The 9,464-nt window shown below is 34.7% G+C and overlaps 1 protein-coding gene across 1 annotated transcript in view; it reads right to left on the reverse strand.

Moving 5' to 3' along the window:
* LOC123522822 (long-chain-fatty-acid--CoA ligase ACSBG2-like) overlaps positions 1-8,963 on the reverse strand; it is a 72,871-nt gene extending 63,908 nt beyond the window's left edge. Inside the window, exon 1 of the mRNA XM_053549585.1 lies at positions 8,917-8,963. The gene's annotated coding sequence lies outside the window, so the exon portion shown is untranslated. The remainder of the gene's footprint in view (positions 1-8,916) is intronic.
* Positions 8,964-9,464: the final 501 nt, after the last annotated feature.

Here is a 9,464-nt window from a genome sequence, read left to right on the forward strand (position 1 = left end):
AATCAAGTGACCCCTGGGGCGGGGTCAATTTTTAACCCGGGGTCATGATTTGAACAAATTTTGTAGAGGTCCATTAGGCAATGCTACATGTGAAATATCTAAGCTGTAGGCCTTCTGGTTTATTTTTTAGAAAAATTTTGAAGATTTTCCTATGTAAAATCAAGTGACCCCTGGGGGCGGGGTCAATTTTGACCCCAGGGTCATGATTTGAACAACTTTAGTAGAGGTCCATTAGGCAATGCTACATGTGAAATATCTAAGCTCTAGGGCTTCTGGTTTTTGAGATGAAGATTTTTTAAGATTTTCCTATGTAAAATCAAGTGACCCCTGGGGCGGGGTCAATTTTGACCCCGGAGTCATGATTTGAACAAACTTGGTAGAGGTCCGCTAGGCAATGCTTCACACCAAATATCTAAGCTCTAGGCTTCTGGTTTTTGAGAAGAAGATTTTTAAAGTTTTTCCTTTTCGGTTGCTATGGCAACCAGAGTTCTGCATGGAATTCAACTCTTTGAACAAGTTTTGTAGAGCTTCACCCAAGGAACACTCCTGTGAAGTTTGGATGAAATTGGCTTAGTGGTTTATGAGGAGATGTTGTTTAAAGGAAAGTGTGGACGGACGGACACAATAGCTCACCCCGAGCACTTTGAGCTAAAAAATAGGTAGTAAAAAGGCAGGATTTTTTATACTTTTTTGTTCAATGAGACTTTACGGAAATTATTTTTATGTCAAAAAAAATGAATATGAATAATTTCTAATATCACTGACAATTTTTAAAGAATAGAATGAGCAGTTTTTTAAAACTTTTTATTAAAAAGTTTTTAAAAAATCTCAAAGACCATAAAACATTTAGGGTCATGTAAAAAAAATAGGATAGGTTGGGATACCGATTACGCACGAAGAATACAGCGTTGAATATTGAAAAGATTTACACACGGTACCCCATATTTTTAAAATATTCCTGTATAAATATATAGAAACAAATACTGAGATAGGTTTGTTCACGCAGTATTCCGAGTATCTCTTGAACTTAGTCGACTGAATTGACGTACGATGAAAGTCACAAATTGAATATATTGTGGTACATTGCAGTTTGTGGCATAGCCTTTGCACTTTCGGTAATCGATTTCATATTCGGCAGGTTGCTATAATGTTTTTTTTTGTTTTGTTTTCTAAGTTTGCAAGTAATCACTGAATAAACTGACTTACTTAAGTTATATTCAAATTAGTTCAAAACTATATAGAGTAGAATCGAGATACAAATTTTACCTTTTTTCATTTTTGTACAGATGTCTCGTAAACCGGAGGTCGCGGGGTCGAATCCTGTCAGCGGATTTTGACCGTGACTCCAACAGTCCCTTCTTTCGGTGCGAGTACTGGTTACTTTCCAGGAAGCAGTCATCGAGTGTATTTCACATTAGTTGGTGAACCAAAACTCAACGCGAAAAAGAAATCTTTTAAATGGGAACAAAAGTACCATTTAACTGCACTCAATATACAAAACGATTCACACTGTTTCGTGAAAAAAGACCAAGTAAAAACTTGTTAAGGTTCGTTTGGATATTTACCAATGCTCTACACTTTCAGATTATGAATTTAGATACTTCAAAATTAAACTTCAATGGTTAGACATATCTTGCAAAACTTATTTATTTAGGTTGATTTGATATATTATTGTATACAGAATGCCTTTTCAGTCAGTTTGCTAGTGCTCGGCATTTCTGATACATAACAACTGAAGAATCGTTTGAGCCCGCTAATCATAATTTACAAATAAGTCTCGAAAAAGCAAAATAAAACTTTGAACGGATGTTGTTTCTTCAAATCTCACAAATTTCTTCATTAAGATTTTTTTTTTTTGTAAATTTATCAATATCACAATGTACTGCAGACGGTTTACTCTAACACAGCTTAGTTTACTATGGTTGAAACTCCTTACGCAAATCGCGTCGAGAAATCACATTTTAGCTCAACCCTAAATATATAGTTGTGACGTTTCTGTTTTACGGAGATTAATTTATTTTTTGGGTTTCCATTATATCCAAAAAGTAATTATGTTTCATTTGGTATAACAGGTCCATTGAAACCTATATGTTTTCAAATGGAATGACTAAGTAGTGTGTTCTTTTTTCACAAATACAATTATGATAAAACAAAAAAATTTGAATTGTAATATGAGCGAAAAATAAACAGGGATCTCCTTCTTAGTTTTCGCGGTATTGTCTTAATTTTCTCCTACCCTATTTTCACGCGCAGCTATTGCACACTCAATTTTTTACATACAAATGCTTGTATCTAAGGGAAAAATAAGTTAATCACCACAAAAAAGTTTACAACAGCATAAATTTCATTTTATTATATTCTTATTTTGTTAGCCATTTTCAATTTCTTTCCGATCTTTATTGTTATGCGTGTATCCCTGAATACATGTTACAAACAAAAGCGGCGTAATGAAAAACATAATATAGTACTTCTTATTAAACATTTCACTGATCGTTCGCCACTTAGTATGTATCTTTTATTTTCTGAAAATGTTCCTGAAATGTTTTTGAATGAAATAAAATTATAAAATGACTATCAGGTTCATTTTTATGCTGTGGTGCTAGGAAAATTTTGATTGTGCATATCAAAGTCTCGACCAACTTAAAAGTCAGAATTAGCCGGGAAGAATTATTTCCTGTTGTGGCCTTTTAGGATTTTAAGCCCATTTTCGTCAACATTTTATTATACATTTACATTTTAAATACTAAATTCTTTCTCTAAAGTAACTTACAATTGTCGCATTGAAAAATATTAGTCACGGATAGAGTTATTTTGAGGGATCACTCTCTCAGGAATACATTATTTATTTTATTATACCGAAAAAATAATGAAATGATTTATTTAACATTAAAAAGGTTATTACTTACCAAATAATGAAGACAGAATTAAGGAGGCTTTACTAGTAAGCACTTAGAAATTGTCGCGACTTTGCTGTATAAAAATCATTACTTTTTGATAAGTATCTATAGTCTTGAGGTTACATAACGCTGTATTTATGAGCATACTTCAACAAAATCAGCAGCAGTAACATTCGAAAAGCGGCGATAACTACGGAACATATAATGAGAGCACTCATTTTCTTAGTAGTTAGTAGTTAGTTAATTTCCAATCTGATGGTGATAGTTTCAGTTTGATATTTGATGAAAAATTGTTTTCAAAATGTTGCATGTAGAACAAATCATTCAAAAGCAGAAAAGAAAAATAGGCCGGGTTCACACATGTATGAACACAAGATAAAGTAATTTAATCCTATGTATAAATAAGCGCATCGTCTTTTAATCAGCACGAAAGTATCGATCTCTCATAGGGAGACATGAAAATGTAATATCACATGCGCAGAAAAACAAAATAGCGTTGTTGCGCATGTGATATGAAATTATTGTTTTTATCATTAAATCTATATTTATAGTCCTTTCCATTGTTCTAGATGTAGTCACATGTTCAACGATAAACAAGAGGACCATGATGGTCCTGAATCGCTCACCTCTTCCCACATGACCCAGTTTTGAGTATGACATCGTTTTTTCTATTATTTGACATAGTGACCTAGTTTTTGAGCTCATGTGACCCAGTTTTGAACTTGACCTAGATATTATCAAGATAAAAATTCTGACCAATTTTCATGAAGATCCATTGAAAAATATGGTCTCTAGAGAGGTCACAAGGTTTTTCTATTATTTGACCTATTGACCTAGTTTTCGAAGGTACGTGACCCTGTTTTGAATTTTAACTAGATATCATCAAGGTGAACATTCTCACTAATTTTCATGAAGATCTCATGAAAAATATGGCCTCTAGAGAGGTCACAAGGTTTTTCTATTTTTATACCTGCTGGCCTAGTTTTTGATCGCATGTGACCCAGTTTCGAAACTGACCTAGATATCATCAAGCTGAACATTCAGATCAATTTTCATGAAGATCCATTGAAAAAAATGGCCTCTAGAGAGGTCAAAAGATTTTAATAATTTTAGACCTACTGACCTAGTTTTTGACCGCAGTTGACCCAGTTTCAAACTTGACCTAGATATCATCAAGATGAACATTCAGACCAACTTTCATACAGATTCCGTGAAAAGTATGGCCTCTAGAGAGGTCACAAGGTTTTTTTATTATTTGACCTACTGACCTAGTTTTTTAAGGCACGTGACCCAGTTTCAAACTTGACCTAGATATCATCAAGGTGAACATTCTGACCAATTTTTATGGAGATCCATTCACAAGTATGGCCTCTAGATAGGTCACAAGGTTTTTCTATTTTTAGACCTACTGACCTAGTTTTTGACCGCACATGACCCTGTTTCGAACTTGATCTAGATATTATCAAGATGAACACTCAGACCAACTTTCATACAGATCCCATGAAAAATATGACCTTTAGAGAGGTCACAAGGTTTTTCTATTATTTGACCTACTGACCTAGTTTTTGACGGCATGTGACCCACTTTTGAATCTGAGCTAGATATCATCAAGGTGAACATTCTAACCAATTTTCATGAAGGTCTCATGAAATATATGGCCTCTAGAGAGGTCACAAGGTTTTTCTATTTTTAGACCTACTGACCTAGTTTTTGACCGCACGTGACCCAGTTTCAAACTTGACCTAGATATCATCAAGATGAACATTCAGACCAACTTTCATACAGATCCCATGAAAAATATGGCCTTTAGAGAGGTCACAAGGTTTTTCTATTATTTGACCTACTGACCTAGTTTTTGATGGCACGTGACCCAGTTTCGAACTTGACTTAGATATCATCATGTTGAACGTTCTGACCAATTTTCATGAAGATCTTGTGAAATATATGGCCTCTAGAGAGGTCACAAGGTTTTTCTATTTTTAGACCTACTGACCTAGTTTTTGAAGGCACGTAACCCAGTTTCGAACTTGACCTAGATATCATCAAGATGAAAGTTCTGACCAATTTTCATGAAGATCTTGTGAAATATATGGCCTCTAGAGAGGTCACAAGGTTTTTCTATTTTTAGACCTACTGACCTAGTTTTTGAAGGCACGTGACCCACTTTCGAACTTTACCTAGATATCATCAAGGTGAACATTCTGACCAATTTTCATGAAGATCTTGTGACTTATATGGCCTCTAGAGAGGTCACAAGGTTTTTCTATTTTTAGACCTACTGACCTACTTTTTGGCCGCACGTGACCCAGTTTCGAACTTGACCTAGAATTTACCAAGATGAACATTATGACCCATTTTCATAAAGATCCCATGAAAACTGTGACCTCTAGAGATGTCACAAGGAAAAGTTTATGCACGGACGGACGGACGCACGCACGACGGACACCGCGCGATCACAAAAGCTCACTTTGTGACAGGTGAGCTAAAAACCGTATTTTCTCGAAGGCGGAGCCAAACACACATATTGACCTCCAGCTGTGACGTCCACACGTTATTACGTTAAAACAATGCGACATCGTATACAATTAACCATGAAAGATGACCTAAGGCTGCAGACATTTGTATCTAATGTTTATACTTATGAGTCGGCTGGATTTGATAATAAAACAATTGTCGTTTTTATGTGTGGTCGATATGTGGATTTATCGACCTGTTAAAGCGATATAAAGTAGATAAATTCGCTCGAGGTTGTTATTGCTTTTATCAGGCCGATAAATCCACATATGAGCCAAGCCATGAGAAAACCAACATTGTCTATTGCAATTAGTTTTTAGTTTATACAAATTTGTTTTAGCTCGATTGTGATGAAAGCTTCAAGCTTATTGTAACCACTCTCGAGTCCGCTTCCTGGAAAAACCAGTACTGGTGTCATATGAGAAGTCATGGTCGTGACCCCAGTGGGGCTCGAACCCACGACCTCTGGATTGAGCGGCCAACACCTTATCCACTAGACCACCGCTCCCTATTGCGATTAGAGAAACCGTTAGCAAACAGCATGGATCCTGACCAGACTGGGCGGATGTTGGATTTCTCATGGCGCGGCTCATATCCACCTCACCAAAAGGCAATTATTGTATATCACATGTGCAGAAATTGAAAATAACGATTTTGCGCACGAGATATAAAAACGCTTATGATATATTATTCAAGTTAAACTAATGGGAAAAGTGCACTGGACATTGTGTGGGGTATAATAATTTAACATCTGAATTGCACACATTTGTAATCCATGCTTTAAAATGTTCATTTTAAAAACAAAAAAGTTAACATTGTGTGAATAGTTGTATAAGCATATAGCAGGGATCACTTTTGGCAGATACTATTATGAGATTAATTCCCATTGCCTTGAATCAATGAGATTTTTGACAAAATGAATGGGATTGTTTCTTTTTATAATGGGATTTTACATCAGACAGCTTTTATTACACTGAAAAACAAACATCTGTTTATTTGTAAGAACAATTATCTTGTAAATAAACAAAACATATTCTTTCAGAGACATCTTTTACAACTCTAAAATTCAGTGCCAGGAATTGCTGAAGGACCATTGCTGAATATGTTGAAGAAAGTTATAACAAAGTCTTGGGTCCACATGCATTTTTCTCCTAATGCTTTTACTTCAAAGCTGCTTTGTCAAAGTTGAAGTTCAGTTATGTTTTAATCTTTCTGGACTTGATACACTTCCATTAGGTCAAAACAATTTTAAAGTCAAACTTATTTATGACCCTACCCTCAACCATTTCGTTTGGAAATGCGGGCGTTCAGCGTTTTTTATGAAGGGACTTCACAGGAGGTTTCTCCACCATCTTGTTATTCTCATCGCTATTCATCCGCGCGAACGGAGGCAAACTGTTTGTCCTTCCAAATGCTTAAATTTCTGTTTCAATGGTATTTTGAAACATCGCGAAAACAGATTATTTTTGTCTGGTAGTCATAATCATCGGACGCTCTATGGAGATAAAAGCGAAATTCAAGCGCCTAAATGAACGTCATACGAAAATTAAGTAACGGCAAGACCGCATTTCAGCGAAAAGTTGCAATTTCGGCAAAAGATCTACGGCCACGCGGATGCAATTTTTAAGCGCATTTGAGCAAAATTTATGCGATTTTCACCAAAATAATGCGAGAATATCGCGAAATCGCGGCCAAAAGTGATCCCTGTATAGCAAAAGCATAGTTCGTAGTCCGACCGGACCGGTTTTTTTTTAATTCTGTGTTAAAAAGATATGCTAGTATTATTTCAAATATAAAAGAAAGAAAAATCAAAAATTAAATAATCTAAAAACAAAAATAACGTTAGCAGTAAATTGTTAAAACATGAAAGTTCATTGCTATCACTACCCTCCCATTTATCCGTATAAGATATTTACCGTTTTTTATTGTTTTGTTTTAAACAGACTGAGCGGACATGTTTCAGGGGGGGCGGGCCCGGGGTTCCAAACTTTGCGACCGATCTTTCATATTTTATACTCCAGTTCATTCACTTCTACAACTTACTGTAACTCCGGGTATCATCTCCATACAAAATCACCCGGTTTTGTTTAAAGCTAAATCATATGATTTATCATTTGAGCAACATTAATATTTTTATGATATTTTTTTTTCAGTTTTCTTGTATTTCAGGAACAAAGACCTATTACATAGAGTTATACCTCTTCTGGAAATGTTTACTTTGATATTTTTTGTGAAATTTTGTAATTGCCTCCCTTTAATATGAAAAGAATGTAAAAAGTGGACTATGTTTTTAGATTTTGATATAATTTATTAGTTTATTTAGTTTTATATTCAAATTTGAATACTTCAACAACCTGAAACAAATGGCAAGTATGAAAACAGCGCATAGCTTCATAGTTCATCTATTTTCGATCTATCTTGGTTGCGCAACCGAGATAGGCAAAAGGAGTATAATAATAATTTCATAAACTTACATTAATAATTTCTAGTTAATTTTCGCAAAATGTACTTATCAATGCAAATCTTTGACAACCTTAATATAAGAGTGTTTATTTTCATATGTTCCCTAAGATAAGATATTTTCATTAAATTAAAACTTAATATGCTAAAACGCTATCTTGGTCGGGCAACCAAATTTTATAAATACTTCCAGTGCACGGTATAGACCCCTTCACCTTACTACACAACCTAGTGTCACATCGTTAGGTGTGAAATAACGACGTACATTTAACTAGCCTGTCCAGTTCTGTTGAAAGTATCCTGCAAACTGCTACCTCGTGTCTGTCCGGTACACAAAATGACACATCGACTGCCGAACGTATTACTTCTTTGATTGAGTGTGATTCAAATATCTTGTTATTTTAGGTCTTTGCTTATGTCAAGTGCAATACTTCATCAAACATACGTATCATCAATATTAAATACTTTGCTTCTACTTTTGTAATAATGAAATAAAATACACATAATTGCCTTGATAAAGATGACGGTATCACCATTCGTAATTCTATTAGCCTTCTGTCCGTAAGTTTCCGGTGGTTTCCATACAATCGGAATCGGCTATTTCCGTGGTTTCAGCCGGGCTGGGCCGGGTTTTATTAATAACCTTTTTTTGAGCATGTTACCGGAAACAAAGAAATTTTTTTTTAGGCCTTACGAGAACACAGCATAATTCCTAATTATTTTAGCCTTCCGTCAACAAGTTTCCTATTGTTTCCGGACAATCGGAATGGGCTAATTCTGTTGTTTGGACTGGCCTTGGTTTATTTATAATTACCCGCTTACTCAAGTATTGTCCCTCTTTATCTGATAATGATATTTTAACATTGTCCGAATGGAATTCTCATCCGAAATTACGCCAAATGCACCATTCGTGCATTGACTCCACTTAAATTACTGTCATTGCAAGCATTTATGGTATATTATTTAGCTTAAAAGCTAATTTTCTAATTATTATTTGAGTATGCACTCGCATAAGTACTTTAATGTCTTATAATAATGAATATACCTGGATCTGAACTGGTCTGTTGTTGTTGTTGGCGGCAGTGATAAAAGGTTATAAACCGCAATTATTTTAATAGGGGTGCGACACCTATGTACCAGTCACTTAATGTACCAGACACTTTATGTACCACTTTGACACTTAGTGTACCACCTATATATTATAATACAGTAATTGTATCTCATAGTGTTGCAAGTCCATAGAATGTTGTTAACATTTCTATGGGAAAGAGTTAAATTTTACCTTATTAATTATGAAAAGTAACTTTTAAATTTAGTAAAAACATTTCAAGTAACATAAAATGTAACATTTTCATCAAATTAATACAAAAATATGATCATCCACTATATATCATATATGTGGTACATAAGGTGTCCAAAGTGGTACATAGAGTGCGGGTACATAAAGTGTCTGGTACATAAAGTGACACGTACATTCTTTTAATAGTTTATGCATTAAGCATTGTTCTAAATAAAATTGTAAGTTTTTTCTGTTTGTTTGGCTCGTATTGTTTGTCGTTTTTGTTGTTTGTTTTTTTCCTTTCTTTTACGGTA

The sequence above is a fragment of the Mercenaria mercenaria genome, chromosome 8 (genome assembly GCF_021730395.1).
Source record: "Mercenaria mercenaria strain notata chromosome 8, MADL_Memer_1, whole genome shotgun sequence".
Classification (NCBI taxonomy): domain Eukaryota; kingdom Metazoa; phylum Mollusca; class Bivalvia; order Venerida; family Veneridae; genus Mercenaria; species Mercenaria mercenaria.